The sequence below is a fragment of the Delphinus delphis genome, chromosome 2 (assembly GCF_949987515.2).
Source record: "Delphinus delphis chromosome 2, mDelDel1.2, whole genome shotgun sequence".
NCBI classification, from domain to species: domain Eukaryota; kingdom Metazoa; phylum Chordata; class Mammalia; order Artiodactyla; family Delphinidae; genus Delphinus; species Delphinus delphis.
Window position 1 is genome coordinate 22,175,394 of NC_082684.1, and position 22,324 is coordinate 22,197,717.

Below are 22,324 nucleotides of genomic sequence, written 5' to 3' on the forward strand. Positions count from 1 at the left end.
GTGTCTTCCAGATGAAAATCTCTCCATACTCAGAGCTGATGTCACTTGTCCACACGGGACATGTGGACATCCTTATGACAGATGTTTCCTGTATTTCTGAATTAATATATGTAAAATATTTGGAAAAGTGACTGGCAAATAATATGCGTCACGGAAACGTTAGGGTTGATGTTATTGTTGTTATTGTTATTATTATTATTCAGGCTCATCTCCCTAGCTAGGTATAAATTCCTTGTAAAGGAAGATCTAGTCGTCCTTCTCGTCCTTAATAACTTGTTAACGTGATTAGGACCTTGGACAAGTCGCTTACTCTTCGCAAGCTCTGGTTGCACCACAAAAGATTGCTTGTCAAGTACGATTTGGGTCCACGAACACAATTTGGCACCCACTGTTTATAAGCTACTGCCCTGCGTCCTACGCCCTTTTTATAGTAAAAGTATTAAATGAACGTGAAGTCAAATGTAGGAGCGACACCGGAGAAGCAATGATCTCTACCGTCCTGCCTTGACACGCGGTGTGGGAGAGACTCCTAGGCGATCTCCACTCCCTGCCATCCCCCTGCTACTTTGCAACAACGCTTTCTGCTCCGCCCCGTGCCTGGACTCCACTCGCGCGGAGGGGAAGGATCCCGGTTTCAGCGTCTGGATTGGGGCATCTGGGTGCACCGGAGATGCGCGGCTGCTGTGCGAGGGTCGCCGGGAGCAGGTCCGGTCGGCGCCCGGCCCGCCCCACCGCCCCTGCTCCCGGCTGCCCAATCAGGGCGCAGCTCGGGCGCGAGCTGCGGCCAATCAGGAGCGGCGGGAGCGGCGCCGGGAGCTGGCGGGCGCAGAGCGAGCTCAGACTGTGAAGCGGACGGCGGGGCTGACTGGGAGGGAGGGCGGCGAGAGCCTCACTGCGGACTGGGCGCCCTGGGCCAGCGCAGCCCGCTTTGCCGAGGCGACCCTCCAGCCGACTCTCTGGAACCTGCGGGCGGCGTCACAGGTAACCGAGCCCGCGCCCCGCACGGGGAGGGTGAGCGTGCCCGGGGAGAGGGGCCCCGCAGGTGGAGCGGGCGGGGGGCGACTTGGCCGCTAGGTCCTAGCGCCGCTGGCGCTGCCCGAGCCCCTAGCGCCCTGACGCCTACCTCGGCCGGAGACCCCGGGAGACGCGTTTCCACCAGCCGCCGCCGTCCAGGGGTGAGAGGGAGTGAGGTGAGTCGGCCTAAGGCGGGCGGGGGTGGACAAGACACCTGCGACACCCACACTCATACACAGACGCTGTTTGCCAGTGGGCGTCTTCCCCGAGATCTGAGTCCCCGCGACGTCTTCATTGGCTTGAGTAAGGGAGGCGACAACAGGTGTACTTGCGGACGGTGCTTTTCTCCCCCAACACCCCCCCCCCCGTCCCCCTGCGCCAGAAATCCCGGTTTGGCATTCTGCCCCACCTTCGGGCTGTCCGGAGACAGGACCCCAGCCTGGCCTCTCAGGCGCGCTGCCCGCTGGACAGCGCCCAGAGGCGGCCTGGACCCGGCGGACCCGGGCTTTGGATGGAGTTTCCTCCTCGCGTTGCCAAGCAATTTGCAGGACACCCGCCTCTCACTGAGATGAAGAGAGTTGATGTGGTGTGTGTGTGTGTGTGTCCGTGTGTTGCAGCCTCTACTAAAAGGAGCTGCCCGAGGGCTGTGAGTGAATCATTAACTGTGCTCTTGTGCAGCTGGTGGCTTCTGCCTGTCTCTTTTTCTCTTAGGCAGGTCCTTCGTGCTCTGTGTGCCTCACTCTTCTAATCTGTAAAGCACGACAATGCTTTTACCTGCCTGATAGAGTTGTTTTGAGGAGTAAATGAGCCAATGCTGAAAAACACTCAGGACAGCGCTAAGTACTCAATAAACGCTGGCTCTTAGGATTTATTACACGGAGTGGATGGTCTTTTAAAGAGTAAATCAGACGTGTCCAAACCGGCCCAGTGACTATTTGGAGCTCCGAACAGCTTTTTACACTTGAAAGGGAAAAATACTGTTAATAATGTTAAGGATGGTATCATTTAAAGGTCCTGGGATTAAAAAAAAACCAAAAACCTTCATTGGAATGGTGAGAGAGATAAATGGATTCCAATTAGTATCAGAAAACTTTGTAACATTTGAAAAAAATGGTATGAATGTTCTGTGAAAAGAATATCATGGTACTTTGTTCAATCTTTCATTAATATCGCTGATTTGGGGGGAAACTGTGAAGGTTCTTATACTTCCTACTCCTCCCTTAAACAAGTAAAGTTTAAAAGGAGAGAGAGAGAAGAAAAGAAGAACAAACAGCCCAACCACACAACAGAATGCCAGCAGCTCATAGAAACCCAAAGTTGCACTTCCCACCTTCGGCGATTTTTTTCCCCCGTTTTCTACCTAGGTGGTCTGGTTCAGTTCTTTGCCACTGTGTCACTTTCCTTGTTTAATTTGAAAAGTCAGATAAACGTTTCACTCCATGAATTTGTCTTTTTAAAAGCTAAAGTATCAATGTGTATCAGACTTGCTGGATTTCTGAGCCCTCTGCTACTTACTTGCTTCCTACCCTCTAACAAACCCAAAAGGACCTTACTAAAAATTCTCTAGGGTGATGTTAGTGGGAACCTGTCTTTTCCACCACATTACCCGCATAACCTGGGACGTGGGGAAAGGGCACAGACAAAGGGCCCCAGTTCTCCTAGGGTCTCCAGCGCATTTGCCAGGAGGCTTAGAATAAATACATCCACTTAGAGATAGTGATTATCTTCTCAGAGGGTAAGAAGCCCACTTCCAGATGCAAATCTTTCAAGTGTCAGATTAATTCAGCAGCCTTTTCAGGTGTTGATGAGGGGACCTACTCTCTTCACCTGAGTGGGAGGATTTGAAAGCTTCGTGCTGGAGGAGGGAGAGAGACGCGTGGGGCAGGGGAAAGATTGCTGAGTTCAGAGCCAGACCCACCCCTGGTGAGAACTCTGTCTCTGTGGCTGATGGCTGGGAAACTTGGACAAGTTGCTTTGTTTATCTGAGCCAAAGTCTCTCACGTTGTAAAATGAGGACTCAAAAAAACATTTTTTTGGACGAGTTCTAAGGATGGTGCTAATGAATAGAAAGCTCCTAGCACCGTTCCGGGCATGTAGTTATAGATCTGTAGCATGCAGAGGAGGTCCGCAAGGTGAGAATGATCAGCTGTACCTGGGAAAGAAAAAAAAAAAAAAAAGACTTTACTGAGGGGATACACTTGAGCTGAGTGTAGACTAATGAGCAGTTCTCTTGTGCAAACAGAGTTGAGGTGGGATTAGAAGGAAGGGTAGGGCAGAGGGGAGAAGTCCAGATAGAGAGGATATGGGATATCAGAAGTGCTATAATAGTCATTTTAGGCAAAATAAACAAATATCCCCCAAATCTCAGTGGCTTACAACCACCAAAGTTTATTTCTCACATATGCTGTGTGTCCAGGGTAGGTCACTCTCGGTTCTACTTCTCATCTGTCTTTATCTGGGGGTCTATTAAGGCTTAAGAAACAGCCTGTTTCTGGGACAATACTAACCTTGTTTATGGGAAAGGGAGAAAAAGAGAACATGACAGAACAGAACTATTATAGTACTTAATGTCTGCTTAGAAGTAGTAGTTCTCATGCTGTTGGCCAAGGTAAGTCACATGGCCAAAACTGATGTCAGTGGTATGGGGACTCTTAAGCCTCCTGCAAACCCGTGAGGCAGAGCTGATTAGGAGGGAAAGTGCAGAAGGAAACAAGGCCAGGAAGGTGTCCTAGAGGCAGATGTTGCAGGGCCCTGGGTTGTGTGCCAGGGTTTTGGGACTTTATCCTATGGGCAGGGAACAGCCGCTGAAGGTTTTTCTTTTTTTTTTTTAATTGTTTAATTGAAGTATAGTTGATTTACAATGTTGTGTTATGCTGAAGGATTTTAAGTTGGGGTTTGGTATGATCAAATGTTCAGGCTGAGCACACATCTCTCGTAGCAAAGTGGGAAGAATGAAATAGGTGAGACTTACAGGTAAGAGATGATGAGGGCTTGGACTAACACAGCAGCCTCAGATCTCTCACTATCTGTCACATGACTTGAGTCCACTCCTAGAAGTGGCTCATTTGGCACTTGGGTGGCTTGTCTTCTTAACAAGTTTTCTCCTAAAATGGATGTCTCTCTCATCTTAAAGTCCTTATTTTATAATTGTCACCTAAAGCAGCTGTTCTCAAAGTTTAGGGTGCATTAGAATCACCTAAAGGGCTTGAAAAAACACAGATTTCTGGGCCCCACCCCCAGAATCTCTGAACCAGTAGGCCTGGGAACAAGCATTTCTGAGGGGTGCTCAGGTGATATTGCTGCTGCTGGTCCAGAGACCACACTTTGAAAACCACTGAATTAAAGGGAGAAATTAAGACATAGTTGAGGGAAAGGCCGGAATAGAATGGAAGGAGGAAAAAAATCTGGAAGGTCCCAGCATAATCCCTGTGGCAGTTTTGCTGAAGGCTGGCTCTGGCCACAAACAGTGGGGTCTGTAAGAGTGACTGAGTCCCTAGGTGTATATTGAATTGCAGATGCAATTCTCACAGTGAGGAAATGAAAAAAGCTCAGATTCTGAGAGGTAAGAAGTGTGCAAGTGCTACTTTATCCCCTCCCTTGTGATTCTGCCCTGACTCCCTGTCAGCGAGCACATTGCCTGGTTCCAGACCTTGCACTCAAGTCGGCCAGTGTATTTCCCACCCTGATCCGTCTCACTGCTTGTCATCCCAGTTCTGATATCGTTTGGAGCTGGGTTGGCCCACTGGGTGGACATTTGGCTGAATTTTAAAGTAGTCAGACCAAGAAATTGCTCTCTTCTCTTGAGGTCACGTTCACGAATAAACATCTGTACCGTATGATCATGCAAATTGTGATCAACCCCCCTAGATAAATAACCCCCTGAGAACCCAAAGTCATCCATGGTTTGGCTTATACTAATGGCTGGCGCAAGTTGTGACAGTTCCCTTAGCTGTGACTCACTGCTCCTGTAATGAGAGAGCATTCCTGTAATGAGAGAGCCTTCCAAGATCAGACGTTAAGGAGAAAATATGTTGGCGTGTACAACGTGACAGAAGAAATAAAGCATCGTGAAGGTTTGTTTTCTTTTTGCTGTATTTTTCTCAATCTTGGATGTGACAAAAGTTTGAACTCTACTGGGGTCTAGATAATCAGTGATATGCCTGCCCAACAGACACCATGTGAATGAATGAAATACTTTCAGGGTCAACATTTTGAGTGCTAGCTAGCGGGTTACAGTATTTGTTTCAAGGTGGCATGAGTGTAAAATGGTCCATTGGGGTGTTGAATATACTGGAAATTCTATGCCTATTAAATTTGTATAAAGTAAGAAATGTCATGGTGGGCCTAAGCTATAATGCGAAGTGAGTGAGATTTGAAAAGATACTTTTCCTAATAGAGATTTTTTTAAAATAAATTTATTTATTTTATTTATTTAGTTTTTGGCTGCATTGGGTCTTCATTGCTGGCTGCGGGCTTTCTCTAGTTGCGGTGAGCGGGGGCTACTCTTCGTTGAGGTGCGCGGGCTTCTCATTGCGGTGGCTTCTCCTGTTGCGGAGCGTGGGCTCTAGGCTCGCGGGCTTCAGTAGTTGTAGCACGTGGGCTCAGTAGTTGTGGCTCATGGGCTCTAGAGTGCAGGCTCAGTAGTTGTGGTGCATGGACTTGGTTGCTCCGCGGCATGTGGGATCTTCCCGCACCAGGGCTCGAACCCGTGTCCCTTGCATTGGCAGGCAGATTCTTAACCACTGTACCACCAGAGAAGCCCCCTAATAGAGATTTGACAGACAAATGACACCTTAACGGTGTGCTCTTGGAGACGGGAGAATTCCCCAGGATTCTGGGTGCCTCCAGAGGGGGGATGTGAAAGCTTGGAACCATAACCTCTGTCCAGCAGGCCTGAGGCCAACTCTGTTGGTCAGATCTGTCTGTTTCCCTGTCCAGGTAATTTTGGAAGGCCAGCTGTTTCCCCTCTTCCTGCAGGGTTGGCCTTAGTGCTACCTTCTTTTGGTCAACTGTACGGTGAACTCCTGCAGTTCCCTCAATCTCAGGTCTCCAGGAAACTTGGTCTAAAGTTTCAAAAGATGTAGCAAACAAAACCCTAGACATGAGTGAGAGCCAGTGAGGAAAGGGACACTTAAACTAGCCAGGAGGGACTTAAAACACTGATCATAGTCATTAGAAAGTGTTACTATTCACTGTTGCTTAGCATTTATCCAGAAATTTGATGTTTAAGTAACATACATATTAAATGACTAGATAACTAGCATACTCTATGTTTATTTGAATAAATGCTATAATGTATACCATATATATATTCAATGTCTAGCAATTTCTGGTGGTAGATTTCCAGTGCTATTGTTGTCTTTCTGAAATATAATAACGTAGATAGAAACAACCAAAATTCTATAGACAGATAAAAGAAGGGCAGGATTGAAAACTCTAAGTCCCGTGAATCTTTTGTCCATTGTGTACACCTCTGTCACTTCAGCCGGCCCTGCACCAACGCAGACTTGTGTGCACTGAGGTGGCCTCACCAACAGGTAACAGATGGTCAATGTTCTTTACAATATTTAGTCACAATGAGGAGTGTGAAGCTACTTGGCAGATTGCTAATGGCCCAGTAAAATCTTTGGAAGGTGGCTTCATGTGAATGGCATTGAGCATCTTCTAGGTGCAAGGCTCCGAGGAAGACATCATGAGGAATTCAGAAAAGTGTAGTACTTAGTCCTCTGACACGGCCTCTAATCTGAGAGAGAAAAGGCATAATATTTACGCAAAATTAATAATAGGTACGTAACAGTGAGGCCAAGAGTGGGCATATAATAAAAGGGGGTATGCATGCTGTGAATCCAGAGATGGGATCTTTCTGAGGTTGTCCTGGACGGGAAGGCTCATGGAGGAGCAGTCGCACTGGATCGGAGGTAGAAGTAGCATTTGGGTGGAGCATTGGGGTTTAGGGAATGGACCTAAGTGATCTGTGGCTCTGCTGGTCAGCACAGGCTTGTTTAGGACTGTGATTCGACTTCTGTATCTGGAGTGAAGGGGTCAAGTAAGAGAGGAGAAGGGAAGCCTGAGCTTCTTGAGGTCTTCCTTTCTTGAGCGCCCTCGGACCATCTAATCCAAATATTCTGACGGGGGCTTCCCTGGTGGTGCAGTGGTTGAGAGCCCACCTGCCGATGCAGGGAACACGGGTTCGTGCCCCGGTCCGGGAAGATCCCACATGCTGCGGAGCGGCTGGGCCCGTGAGCCGTGGCCGCTGAGACTGCACGTCCGGAGCCTGTGCTCCGCAACAGGAGAGGCCACAGTAATGAGAGGCCCGCGCCACAACAGTGAGAGGCCCGCGTACTGCAAAAGAAAAACAAAAACAAAAACGAATATTCTGACGGCTTACAGCTCCTGACAAATTAAGCCATTCATTGATTCATTAGAAGATGAGTAACACTGGACTCTCATTTGACCTTCTTAACATTTCATTTTATTAATAGGAAAGCACTTTGGAGCTAAGGATGACGCGCCACTTTATCAATACAATCTAATCCTATCATAAACTCTGTCAAACTGGCAGGTGGTTGTTCTCTCTCCACTTGCAAAATGACTTGGGAAAGTCAAGTGACTTGTTTAAAGTCATGCAAGAATACCCTGGCACGTCCACATCCCTGGATCCCACCTCCCTGACATTTGGTGGTTCCCAGCGTCATTTGCTTTGCAGATCTCCATAGGGATGGTGGCTCTAAGAACTTGGGTCCTTGACATTTAGTTAAGATTTTCTCCATCTATTATTGTAGCCCATGGAGGCCCTCAACTGTAACCCCAAGAGGTCCTCGTTAATTTTAATCTGGGGATGAGATAATTACACCCTTCTCTTTCAGGCTTAATCCTGGCTCTCACTGTAAGAAAGTACCATTTCAGTGCTGTGGGCCTGTGCAAACACTCCCATCTGAATGAAACAGCAATCTCAGCACTTTTCATGCCAAATGCCAACCAGTATAGCAGGACTATCAGTGGCTTTCAATCTGCTTGAACTTTGAAGTGAGACACCAGACCCTTACCAGCAGGATAGAATCACTCCATTGGCTGCCTTTTGAAGTTAGCTAATTGCTTTAAAAAAAAAAAAGTGAGATGCTTTAAATGAAAACAGATTTTATTTCTGTTTGCTTTAGAAACTGAATATGTTTGTCTGTCTTTCCTGACGTAAGTTTTTAAAAGAGGGAAATTATAATACCGTGGTTAAGTGGATAAGGCTGGGGTGATCCATAGCTTATTCAGTTATACGTTGTTTAAATGTTGTCTGTTTCGTGAACCCAGAGCTGTCAGAAATACAGTTTGACTTGTATCTTTGCCAAACATAAAGAATTTTTTTAAAAAGTTAATTAATTTATTTTTGGTTGCGTTGTGTCTTCGTTGCTGCGCACGGGCTTTCTCGAGTTGTGTCATGTGGGGGCTACTCTTCGTTGTGGTGCACAGGCTTCTCATTGTGGTGGCTTCTTTTGTTGTGGAGCACGGGCTCTAGGTGCGCGGGCTTCAGTAGCTGTGGCATGCAGGTTCTGTAGTTGTGGCTCACGAGCTCTAGAGCTCAGGCTCAGTAGTTGTGGTGCACGGGCTTAGTTGCTCCGTGGCATGTGGGATCTTCCCGGACCAGGGCTTGAACCTGTGTCTCCTGCATTGGCAGGTGGATTCTTAACCACTGCGCCAACAGGGAAGTCCCAAACATAAAGTATTTTTTTTGACATTACTCCTTGTCCCTCCATCTCCCTCCACTTCAGACTCTGAGCAGTTGAAAGGTGTGAAAAACTTTTTTAATCAAAATTATCAAAATCACTATCAATAGCTATTATTCATTGAGTTTTACTAATTCCAGGTCCTTTGCTAGCAGTTCACTCCGTATTAGCTCACTTAATTTCTGTCTCAGCTCTGTACGGTTGGGAAGAGTGGGATCTCAGTTCACAGACGAGACAAGCAGAGGCTGGAGTTGAGTAGTTTGTCAAAGGTTGTAGTGGACCTGGACTTTGCACCCTCTTTTAATCACTTAGCTCTAGAAACTGTGCCCTTAGTCACTATTGTACTGTATCTGGAAACAAAAGGAAAAGTGCTGGGAAGAGTTAACAGGGGCTGTCTGTGCACTCTGACCACACCCACGGAGATCCCTGTGGGAGGAAACGGCCCTTGTTTTTGCTCCCTCAGTTCACACTATCAGCAGGGCTGTTGAAGCACACTTCCTTCTCTTCTTTTCCCTATCTCGTCCTCCTTAAATTTTTTGTTCTAAAGTATCATCCAGAAAGGGGGTGAGTTGGGGAGTGGGGATCTGTTAGCGTAAATTCTGCGTGTCTCTGTCACTCACATCAGCCTGATTGGCATAGGTGGGCGGGTGTGTCTGCAGCAGCTCCTCTAGCTGCACCATCCATCACGCACAGCACTGTGCTCATGGGACTAGGGGCTCTGATCCCTGTCATTTGGTTGCTTCTCTCCTGTGAAGAGGACAGAGAACGTACAGCCAGTCCTGGCTGGGCACTTGGCAGAGGTAGGTCCTGGCCATAAGAAAGCCAGATAACACGGTAGGTTCATTTATGCGGACTCTGGAGCCAGACTGTCCAGGTTTGAATTGTGTGGTCTTGGGCATTATTTAACTTCTGTGTGCCTCAATTTCTTTATCTAAATAAATGGGATAATAATAGTACCTACTTTATAGGGTTCTTTTGAGGAGTGCATGAGTTAGTTAAGTGAGTTGTAAAGCACTTTGAGATCAACGGCTGGCAGATAGGAGGTGTTACATACGTGTTTATCAAATAACACATAAAAAACGAAGTAGTAGGTGAACATCATTGTTTGTAGGTAGACAGTGGATAAAGCTCCATTGTCTACGATGGATAAAGCTCACCTGACTGCTTTAGTAACGGTACTCATGATGAGTTACATGCAAATGAAATAATTATTAATTGTACTAGTGGAGTTTGCCATTTTAAAGAATCATATGAGAAATATGTTTGTAAACTGCCTTTTTGTGAAATGAACATGAGAGAAACAGTGTAAGAGGAAGAGGGAAGTTCAGGATGACTTGATTTTTTTTTTTTCCCCAGAGCTATTGGAGAGATAGAGCTGCCATCATCCTGGGTGGGGAAGGCTTCTGCTGGAGTGGTTTTGGGAGACAGAGAGTAGTTCAATTTTGGATATGTTAAGTTTGAGAGGCCTGTTGGACATTGAAGTAAAGGTGCTCTGTGGGCATCAGTGGTGTCAGGGGAGAAGTCAGGGCTGGAAACCTCTATGTGGTGGTTTATTCCATCTAGCTAGAGATGGCATCCAAAGCCATCGTGAAGGAATGGAAGCAGACAAAGAAGAGTCCGAGGGCTGAACCAGGGGGTATTCCAGCTCCAGTGGAAGAGTCAGGCTGTTTCCAGTTTTCTAGTTTGTTCTTTCCTTCGATTTGCAAGTGTGAAATGAAGGGTGGACCTACTTAATGCTGGTGTTTTCTTTGGCTAGTTTATCATCTGAGTTCTGTTAATGCTTGGACTTCAGAGTCAGTAGACTCTGATCAGATACCAGTTGACCTCATCCTAGCTTTGTGCCCTTGGGCAAGCTACTTACCCTCTGACACTCTGTTTCCTTATCTTGAGATGGGAACTGGTAGTAAAAATGCCCGTCTCAGAGATTTGAGGGCTCAGTAAGTGCAGCTGTATTAATGCTATGAAGCTGTTAATCGCTTTATCACTGTGAAATTCTCCCTGTTCGTGCCAATGTGTGAGAAGTGAGGAATTTTTAAAGCCCTTTGAATTTTGCCTGAGGTGGAAACCACATTTTAATTTAACCCACACTGCTGCTATTTTCCTTCCTTCTTTTTATTAAAAATAAAAGAGTGAGGTCAAGGGGGTACTGCAATAAATTTTACATGTCAGCCACTTATACTTCCTCTGTAATTGAAACACTGCATCCAAAGATCAGATCTGGCCTGTAGATGTGGCAACTGGTATGTGAATCACAGACGCACAAGCCTTCAGAGACCTGAAAACAGAAACACGGAAAAAAATGGATATCCCTGGCAGTGTCAGTGCTTCAGTATTATATATGCTAACCTCATACGTGCTCTTTACCACTATGAGCCGGGTAAGAAAGTTCTCACTCTTTTCCAATAAATGAACTGATCCTCCCGACTGTTTTAAATTCGAGTTTTACACTTGGTTGGAAAATGCATCTAAGACACTGGGTTTTCACTCAGCAAATAATACAATTCTGAATTTTTTTAAAACGTCTCACTCTCAAAGCTCAGTAAGAACCAAGAGATATGGCGAATGAAATTCTGAAGTCTTGTCTCTCAATTCTCTAATTAGAATGTCTGCCGTGTTTGCATATGTGGTTTACATGCAACGAATTTGTGGCTTTTCTGTTTTGCAAGAGTTACTGTCAGCGAGACGTCTACCAAAAGAAATACTACTATTAGTGGTGACGGGACCAAATATATGTAACGTTGTGGTTGGTGTCTAAATCTCTGCTAGAATTTTTGAGAAACCTTCTCCAGATGGAGGTGGGTGGTGTGAGGACTGAAAGAAAACATTAGAAATAACCAAAGCAGAAGAATTAATAGGCAAGAGTTTGCAGTGATTACATTTTTCTCTCTGGTCTTTCAGGTTGAGGAAGTAAGGAGAATAGGCATAAACTGTGGGAAATTTCCGTCAACTTGGAAAAAACAATAGAATAAATAATTCTTAGCCATGAGATGAGAGCCCAGGCAGTCACAAGGTCAAAGGATTCTGTCCCATTTGTCTGTGGTGACAGCCTCTCCCTGCCCCCCCCCCCACCACAACCCAAAGGAACTCTTTACCCTTAAACAATAGAAGTGTCCCTGGGAAGCTGAAAAGGTACATGCAAAGGCAATTTTTAGAAATCATATCATTTCAGAAGTACACCAGTGGTTATACTGGTTTTCTATATTTTCCGAATTTTGTTTAGTGAGATTGTATTCCTTTTATAATAAATAAATAAGTAGGTAGATAAATAAAAATTAGAAAAATAAATTTAAAAGAAGGAAATACACTAGGAGTGTGGAGATGGGTGTGTTGTCACCATTTCAAGGTGCTAAGTTGCTCACGTTTTATAATGTGAGGATTATTTTGTCTACAAGTCATAATACTTAACATATCTGCTCTCTCTATTTACAATCTGTAAAATGTGCCAGGTGTCAACAGTGAATGTCACCCATCAAAACCCAAGACCTGCTCTACAAAAGCAGGGCCAGCCCTCAGTGAACAGATACTTCTTCAACTTTCACACTGTGTGAGACCCACCCTGTGTGCCCTGTTCCTTGCCGCTGTCTCTGGCCATTGGAGACGCTCACGTACCCCTGCCTTCGTCAGCAGTGTGAACTGGGAGGTCTCTTGTTTGTGAGGGGCCTGCTTCACAGGAATAACGTTGCAATCAGCCCAGGGCCCGGCTGTAGCTGCAGCCTGTGAGGCCCACTGCGGTAGCCTGAGTTTTTAGTGTTTGGCTGGGCTGTTTTGGTTTTATGCCTGTGTGTCTGTTTTGCTGGGGCAAGAGGGAGGGGAGGGATTCTTAGAAAAGGGAAGGAGATATCCTCTGCATTACTGAAAATGGGAATAAGGAATTATCAGTTCAGGGTCAGTAGAAGCCACAGTGCCTGGCTTCCTTCTGCTGTGCTCCTCTGGAATGATTTTGCTTAGTTTGGAAAGGTCTGAAAGTGACATGAGCTAGATAAATTGTTCTAGGGTGGAGCTTTTAGCAGGGAGTATGGAGATCCCTAGGGCATTCATGGAGGGACCTTAGGAAAGATGTCCTGAAATTAAACAGAATGTTGCATGTATGTGTTTTTTACCCAGAGATGAAGACTTAATTTATATCTCAAATAAATCCAGAGAGTCATACTTCAAAAATAAAACAACAACAATGGTTAAGAAGTTCTAGGGGGAGGCCCAGAGTGTATCCTGGCCTTGGCCCTAACTAGAGACCCCTTCCTGATGGATGAATTGCATATGTAGTGGAAGTACCAGTGTGTAAAACATCTTAGGTGAAGCCCCTGCTGCAGAAAGATGAGGAAGGTTTTACTTCCTCCAGTGCTGGAAAGCTGGAAATCCAGAAATGTACGACTCCTGTGCTTCTGTCGAATGCTTCCTGTTCTTCTCCCTCTCTGTGTCTTATCCTGGAGCCTACAGAGCTCCCTGAACTCTGTATTACCTGAAGAGTTCACTAGCTGAAGTGAACACTAATGTCTCTTTTACCTGGTCTTCCTCTTGATTCTAAGCGAACCGGGTTGAGTTTCCCTGCAATTGGGAGGTTGACTTTGGCCCTGGCCTCCACAATGTGACAGGAGAAGGCATCTATAGTGAACTCCTGCCGGGCTGTTTATCCTGAGTCCAGCATGTAAATGTTGATCTTCCCACCCTTGGTTCTTGCTTCTCCTCATATTATACATTCTCTCTGGGTGACCTGTCAGTCTGTGTGATGAACGCTCATCTCAATTCTTCTGAGCTCTCAACCTGTCTATTGAACAGGACCCATAGACATCTCAATGTGGCTGTCCCGTACGCCCATCAAACTCATCAGGTCTAAAATTGAACTCATCATATCCCTACCACCCCTCAAGTATTCTTCCCCCTAAAGTCCTCATCTTGGTGAATAGCACAAAAATCTATCCAGTTTTCCAGGATCCTTTTTATCCACCCACCACTACTCCCTCAATCTAAATGAGCCCCAAATAGACTTTCTCCCCATGTCTTGATGATCTTACATCTTAAATGGCTTATAAAAAACATCCCCCCTTTTTATCCCTCAGCTTGCAATGCCTGATCACTATAATTACTAGCTGGTCTTCCCACCCTCCAGTCCACCTTCCTCATTGCTTCCAGAATGATCTTTGTAAAATACAACTGAGTCATGTTATTTCCTCATTTAAAATTGTTTAATTGATCTCCATTGCCTTTATGGCAAAACCCAGCCTTCTTGGCATGGCCTGCAAGGCTCTGTCTGACCTGACTCCCAGTCTTGCCAGCCTCTTCTCTTACTACTCTCCATCTGACTCATTACTTCAGTCAAACTGAATTATCTATAGTTCAGAAAACACATCAAGTTTTTATTCATCTCCGAGACTTTGTATGAACACATTACACTTTATTACAGCTGTTTGGAGTGGGGGACTTATTAAAAATCATATACTTCAAGGTTCTAAGTCATGTACAAAACAGATACCATCACTTCAGCTCTGCATCACCCCCTCCCCACCTCTCACCCCTTTTCTAACACTAACCCTGAATTTCTGAACTTGAACCTCATTTCTCAGCCCCATCTCCCCTCATACCATGCCTTATCTCCAGATCCTAACCCATCCCTGATGCATACTTTGGGAGCTGGGGTCAGTGATGGGTGATGTTCGGCGGGGAGTTAGGTAGGAGGGAGGTCTGGGGATGAATGTAAGAGCCAGGGATGTCCGTTGTGCACCCTTTTTTGGTAACAAACAGTGGCTTTGCATGTTAACACAATCCATTTAAACAGGGCTAAGTAAAATGGCACCCTCTAATTGACCATATTGTATTGTCCTGTTTTGTTCTTATAGATGCCATTACTGCAAGTCCTTTCCCCCTGCCTCTACTTTCTGTTCACCTTTCAAGCCTCTGCCCAGGTATCATCTTCCCTCAGTTATTCTTCGCTGACCCCAAGACTGGGCGAGGTGCGACTCCTCTGTGTGCTCATGGCACTGCTGGGTTCCCCTGGGGTAGCTCTGATCACACTGTATTGTGATCATCTTTTGTTTGCCTGTCTCCCTCTGCCAGGCAGGGTCTGGGTCTTAGCCCTCTCTCTATCCCTAGGATTTCACTAGAATATGCCTAGCAATAGGAGCTGCTGAATAAATGCTATTGAATGGGTGAAGAAATTAATGGGTGATGTCCTATGACACCTGCAGAAACTCAATGAGCACAAATAGCCCAGAGTTCAAAAAGACCTATAGATCATCTTCTCTGTGTTCTGTGTATGTGGGATTGCATACCAGCATTGATTCCTGCCTAGGTTTAACCTTCCTGTGTTGGCTTCTGCTTAGGTACCACCTCAGATTCTCTTAGCCCCACCTGTCTCTTAGATGCAGTGGTGCCCAGCTCTACTGGTCTCTACCATCCTGCCATCCAAGGCCATGCTGGGGTTCCTCCCACCACTTCTGGACTCAAATGAAGAACCACCCTGCAGGGTATGGGATCTGGCCTCCCCATCTGCTGCCAAAGGGACCAGATGATACATCCCAATCGTGTGGGGAAGTTGGGTCACCATGGAGTGAACTTTGACTAATGGGGAACAAGAAACAGGCAGGAGCTGGCAGATTCATTCCCTCTGCTAGCACCATTTCCTCCGATGGAAGCTTTTGAGATGCTGCGGTTCCTAACAGCCTCTCTGGGGACGTCCCGTGTGACCGAGCACGAAGCTATGATTCTTGTGAAGTCACAGCCAGTCCCACTCCGTCGTACATTTGCTTTTGCTGTCTCATTTCTCTTCTTCCCTCACTTTTGCTTCCCTGGGATTGCTCTAAAGCCCTGGCATAGAAGCTTGGTCTCAGGCTCTTATTTTCTGAGGAATCCAGCCTAACATACATTCAAACTACCACCATTTCTCTAGAAAAATGGGCCAATAAAGGTAGAAGAGAAAGGAACACCACAGGCCAGGTGGTCTCTAGTGTATGGATCTGTCATGCCTTAGCTGGGAGTCTGAGCCTGCAGTTATGTACCCTTTATCCTTCCTTGTCCATGCTGCATTGGACCCCCTCATTTAGGGGAACTGGGAAGATGGGTTCATTAGTAGAACAAGATCCATCATTTGGAACCTGTGACCTCATTCCTGTGCAGGCTGGCCATCTGTTCCATGATTTCTTATTTGAAGATATCTTTCTAATTAAAAAAACAAACAAACATGTATCTTTAAATGTCAGTGATGCCGTGGAATATTATACATCTATGAAAATTGATCCTTATGAGGATTTGTGATATATTCTGGGTTTAAAGTCTAGCTCCAGTTACTACTTGTGTGGCCTTGAGAAAGATCCAAGCCTTGGTTTTCTTATCTGAAAAGTAGACATTAATAATAGCACTGTTATAAACTGTGTAAAGCCTAGATAAGATTATGCATGTAAGGCCCTCAGCACAGTGTCTTACAGAGTAAGCAGTCAAAAGATATTTGCTATAGTTACTATCTATTTTTAAAATACAACTTGAGAATAAGAGAGTGTTCATCTCTATATAGAAAACAAATTTAAGGTGAGATTTTGTAGTTCTTAGGTTTTATTGGGTTTTTAAGAGGTGTTTTCTTGGTAAGTCTCAGTCCTAGTTTTAATCTTGCTAAAACAGGTGGGAGGGCCTGGTAAAAAGCTTCCATGGAAGTAGTGTTTACCTGCTAGATATTTTGTTGGAGAACATGTGAGAACCACATAGAGTCTGAGACCAGTTAAGTCTGTTTCTCACCTTCCAGGTATTTTCAATAAATTTATATCAATCCCCAATTAATAAATTTGTGGAAACTAAAGCGGAAAAGTTTTGCAATTTTGTTATGGTCATTCAGAGAATTCATGCCAGGGAAGATCCCAGGAAAGAGCTTCCCCCTCCCCGAGGCAAGTTTCAGTTTGTGCCAAGTAAATAGAAAAGTACTTCCTCCATAGATGCTTGTAACCGGGATTAACAATGTGTACGCTGATATTTTTTGCCTTCTTTTTACAAAAGCTCTATTAAGAGTCGTAAAACTTTAAACTGTGATCATGGTATATTATTATTATTATTATTTTAAAATATTTATTTATTTTTGGCTGTGTTGGATCTTCGTTGCTGCATGCGGGCTTTCTCTAGTTGCGGTGAGCTGGGGCTACTCTTCGTTGTGGTGAGCGGGCTTCTCATGGCGGTGGCTTCTCTTGTTGTGGAGCACAGGTTGTAGGCACGTGGGCTGCAGTAGTTGTGGCACTCGGGCTCGGTGGTTGTGGTTCGTGGGCTCTAAAGCACAGGCTCAGTAGTTGTGGCGCATGGGCTTAGTTGCTCCGCGGCATGTGGGATCTTCCCGGGCCAGGGCATGAATCCATGTCCCTTGCATTGGCAGGTAGATTCTTAACCACTGTGCCACCAGGGAAGTCCGATCGTGGTATATTATTAACTCCTTGCAATCGGGCTTCCAGCTAGCTGCCTTACTTTATTCCACAAATGCTTGTTGCTTTCCTTCTGTGTAGCCGGCCTGGAGCTTTGGCAGTACTGTGAGAAAGGGCATGGACCATCCCTCAAGGAGCCACCACTCCAGTTAATTTTCTTAAGGGTCAACAGTGACCATCCATGCCCCATAAATGTCTCTTTACAGCATTTAACACTAGAGAAACTTACCTTGAAAATTCTCTCTTGTCTTCATGATCCTAGAGGCCTCTGTTTTTTCTCTAACCATCTGACGGACACTCTGCACCCCCCGCCCCCGCTTTACTTCCTCTCACCACACAATCCAAGAGTCAGACGTCTTTTTTGTCTTTTTACTTCCTCCATTGATAACCTATTCACTCCCTTGGCTTCATATATCTTCATTTTTAAAATGACTCTAAAATCTAACTTTTTACCCCTAATTTTTCTCTAGGCCCCAAATCTACATCTTCTACACCTACCTTCTGGTTTCACAATCCTTGAATCTCAACGTATCCTAAATTACCTCATTTCCCACCCCCAGTCCCAATTAATTCCACACTCCTAATTTCCCTAGGCTATTTACTGGGACCTTCTCTGCCCTCAGTTCAGCTGCCATTCTCCTGATTACCCAGGCTTAATTATTATTTCCTATCACTGTTGCTTCACTGGTGAGTGAAGAATAAGCCCAAGGATTCTTATGGCCATAGCCAGTTACTTTCATCTTCTTTCCCAGTGGAGGTTTCCTCCTGAACATTCGACATTTCCTTTCTTTTTCTAAAGTGTGGATGTTGAGGTGGGAGGGCGTGTGCTATTTCAGGGCTGCTGGAATTTACACCCGTAGGGCAGCAGTCAGATAAGGGGCAGGGTCCCCATTGCTTCGTGCGTGAATGGCGCCACCCAGAGTTGTGCAGCACTGCGCTGTGGGAGTGTTATTTGGGAGGGGATGGAGTGCTGGGGAGGGCTTCTGGGCAGTAGGGATGCTGAACACGGCAGTAGAAAGACTAAAGAGGAGTTGGCAGTTCAGCCCAGGAGGAAAGTTTCATTTCCACAAAAGAAGGATAGGGATATAGTTTTCCTCTTTGTCATCTACCTGGGGGGAATAAAGCTCTGTGTTTTTCTACACAAATCCATATTGAGCTCACTTTATTATAGAGCCACCCATCGAGCTTGAGATCTATGGCCTAGAGCTCTATTTCCTCTAATCCTTGTTATTCTTGGTATAGGGACCATTGGCCGGAGCTTCTGAAATGAAAGTTCCGTGTTCCTGTAGCTGTGCTGTAAATTGCAATAATCCCACATTCTGTTGTCCCAGCTGGACTCCTTTAAGTAGGGTTTGCATAAGGTCCAAAGAGGTTGGTGGCAGTGCGGGTAATACTGCTGCCCCGCCATGAACTGAGACAGCCCAGCTGATCTGGACACACCAGCAGCGGAACACCCTGCCTGGTGTCTCTCGCAGCGGAGTCTTCTGTTCAGGGACCCTTCGAGCGCCCATCTGGGAAGGTTGCTGCCTTCTGCTACACAGGTTGTGCGATTCACACTGCATAGACACCACTCACATAGGTGACCACATAAATGAGGTCCCAAAGCCGCCCAACGTGGTGTCCTGCCTATGGTACCTTCTTTCACTAGACCTTTCCAGGCCAACGAGTGGCCCACATCCAGCTGAGCAGGCTGTTTCCTGTCTCAGGCTGAAACTCACACCACTACTTCCTTTTTTCCCCAAATTTCTAAGATTTCCCCCTTCCTCCACTTTCACTTCCTGAATGTCAGGACCACAGGAATGAAATCAGCAAGTTCGTGCCTTGTTTCTCCTACTCACCCTTTATTAGTGGAAATAATAACGGTGCTACGTAACATTAATGGAGCACTTATAGTATTCACTGTGCTGAAAGTCTGACATGCAGCATCTTCTTTCATCCTTACAGGAATCTCGGAAACTATCAATACTAAGTGAAATTCAGGTTTAGAGAGTTTGAGACATGCCCATGTTTACAGTTAAGGACGGGGGGACCTGGCCTGCCTGACTGCAGAGCTTGTGCTGTTCATTTTCCTAAGACCCAGGCTAGGTATAGCCTCTTGCAAGAAGCCTCCCTGGGTGACCGCATCCCACTCCTGTGACCTTTGGTGGTCCTCCATAGTAACCCCTGGGTTATTTCAAGTTCAGGACCTCTTTGACATAGGGGAGAAAGACCAATATTCCTTCCTGTTTCTGAGGTTCTCAGTAAAGACTGAAAAACTTCTAAGACAGGGTTAGAAAAGTATTAGGACCTTTTTTGTATATTTGCATGAACGAAATTCAAATGTTCAATGTATACTCATACACATAGAAACCCACATTGTAATATAATTTTGCTACATACAAGGTAACTATAGGAGCTATAAATGATACTCATTAAACTCTCTGTGAAGGGTGGTTTGGTAATGGGACATGTATTTAAGGTTGGAGGCACATCTTTCAATCCTTTCACTGTATTTCTGTGAAGAAACATGTGCTTTCATTTTTATTAGTATTTAAAGTCCTTTGTGAGTATGAGGCCATTGGCTAATTGACCTTTCTGGATTCTGTATTATCTACTTCTCTATACCTAACGTCTAGCACAGAGTCAGGACTTGGAACATAGTAAGCTTTTTTTAAAAAAATATGTATTTATTTGTGTTGTTTTTGGCTGTGTTGGGTCATCGTTGCTGTGCGCGGGCTTTCTCTAGTTGTGGTGAGTGGGGCCTACTCTTCGTTGCGGTGCGTGGGCTTCTCATTGCAGTGGCTTCTCTTGTTACGGAGCACGGGCTCTAGGCACGTGGGCTTCAGTAGCTGTGGCACACGGGCTCAGTAGTTGTGGCTCGCGGGCTCTAGAGCGCAGGCTCAGTAGTTGTGATGCAAGAGCTTAGTTGCTCCGCGGCATGTGGAATCTTCCCGGACCAGGGCTCGACCTGTGTACCCTGCATTGGCAGGCGGATTCTTAACCACTGCACTGCCAGGAAAGTCTAACATTTTAAGCTCTTATTTCTTGTTGGTTGGTTGGTTGAATGAGTCTATGAATTGTTTGAGAAAAGTCTACAAAGTCAGAGCAGTTTTGGTTGGGATCCCAGCACTGCCATTTACTAGCTCTCTGGCCTTGAGTGAGTTACTTAACTTCTCTTTACTCAGCTTTGTCACCTCAAAAATGAAATTTTTTGATTAGTACTAAGAGTACCTACCTCAGAAGGATGGTGGGAGGAACAAAGGAGATGATCTGTGAGATGACAAAGGTGAGCCTGCACATACGTAGTCCTTGGGTCCAGGGCAAGGAGGTAGGAGATAGGGCCGTGGGCATCACTGTTAGAAAGCAAGAGGCACTGCAGCTGCTCCCTTCCCTGTGCCTTTGCTTCCCTGACCAACCATGGGGAAGAATGGTTGGTGGCCCCAGGAGAGTCTGCAAAGCACCAGACTTTGTTTTCTGGGCCCCTATCCCTTTCCACATTCTCCTTGATTGACAAAAATATGCAGAGCTTACTTTTTGAATCATGCTCTGCAGTCTACAGAGCACTCTCACCCACATTATCTCGCTTAATAATTATTCAAAATTGTAAAATTGTCTGTGGTTTCAGGAAAGTCCTGCCCTTGTTATGGAATGCCTGGTACTTGCGCCTCTCCTGCTGATAGAGTTATCACCAAGGACATTTGTTTCTGTATTTACTGAGTTGTTTAGCAGCATTTTCATTTTTTCCACCCAAGCCTGAGATTCAAAGAATCTCATAGAGAAAAGCCGCATTTCCAACCTTTTTCTAAGCAGCTAGCTATAGAGTGGCCTGCTTGGTCCAGGACCTCTGGCTCCTACATGCCCTTGTATTGAGGGACAGAGCATGGCAGCTCTCCCGAACTTGGGCTCCCTTCTCTTTTCTGTCCATTTGGAGTCACAGGGTCCTAGGGCTTGGCTGGAGCGTCATAGTGTTAAAATATATACAACAAAAAATGTATCATTTAACCTTTTTTAAGTGTATTGTTCTGTGGAATTAGGTACATTCACATTGTTGTGCAATCATCACCACCATCCATCTCCAGAGCACTTTTCGTCTTTCAAAACTGAAACTCTGTACCCATTAAATAATAGCTCCCTTTCTCCCCACCCCACTCCAGCCCCTGGCAGCCACCATTCTACTTTCTGTTGCCATGAATCCAACTACTCTAGGTACCTCATATAAGTGGAATAGTATAATATTTGTCCTTTTGTGACAGGCTTATTTCACTTAGCACATGTCCTCAAGGTTCATCCGTGTTATAGCATATGTCAGAATTTCCTTCCTATTTAAGACTGAATAATATTCCATTATATGTATATACCCCATTTTGTTTATCCATTCATCTGTTGATGGATACTTTAGTTGTTTCATTGTCTTTTGTCTCAACTAGTACAGTAGCTTCCTAATTGTTCTCTTTGCTTCCATTCTTTCCTCTTCCAATCTGTTCTCCACTCAGCTTCTAAAGAGGCAAATTGAATTTTGTTACTCTGCTTTAAATCCTTCATTGGCTTTTCATTGTGCTTAGAATGAAATCTAAACATCTAAATCTGGCTCACAAGACCCCATATCTACATAGTTCATAAACTGAACTACCTTTGCAACCTTATCCCATGCCCCATCCTCCTTGCTCCCTCTATGCTCAGTTCAAGTTTTTTCTTTTTTTTTTCTTCTTGTTAATTTTTTCCCATCTCAGACTCTTTGTGTCTTTGGTCTTTTCTACCATGAATACACTCTACTTCTTGTCATGGTCTGGGTCTTCTCATCCTTCAGGTAGTAGTTAAATGTAACGTCTTCAGAGAGAGCTCCTATCACCCTATATATTATAGGATCCCTTGCTATTCCTTGTCTGAACCATTTATTGATTTGCAGGATTCTTATTTGTTTATAGTTGACTTGTCCCGTCCCTGTTTTCCCCTCTTGGATAGAAACCCCTTGAAGGCAGGGTCTGTATCTATCTGTTTTGTAACCCGAATATCTAACAGGCCTTTACTAACAATTTGTTGGATGAATTAATACATATCCTATTTTATTTATTTGATTTTTTGGAAACATTTATTTTTAATTTTTATTTATTTAATTTATCCTTGTTGCACCAGGTCTTAGTTGCGGCATGTGTGCTCCTTAGTTGCAGCATGTGGGATCTAGTTCCCTGACCAGGGATCGAACCCAAGTTCCCTGTGTTGGAGGGT

The 22,324-nt window shown here is 45.2% G+C and overlaps 1 protein-coding gene across 2 annotated transcripts in view; it reads left to right on the forward strand.

Annotated features, from left to right (window-relative positions):
• The first annotated feature begins 848 nt into the window (after positions 1-848).
• Positions 849-22,324, forward strand: part of STON2 (stonin 2) — a 139,298-nt gene continuing 117,822 nt past the window's right edge. For both annotated transcript variants that reach the window (XM_060004102.2, XM_060004103.2), the window contains exon 1: positions 849-981. The gene's annotated coding sequence lies outside the window, so the exon portion shown is untranslated. The remainder of the gene's footprint in view (positions 982-22,324) is intronic.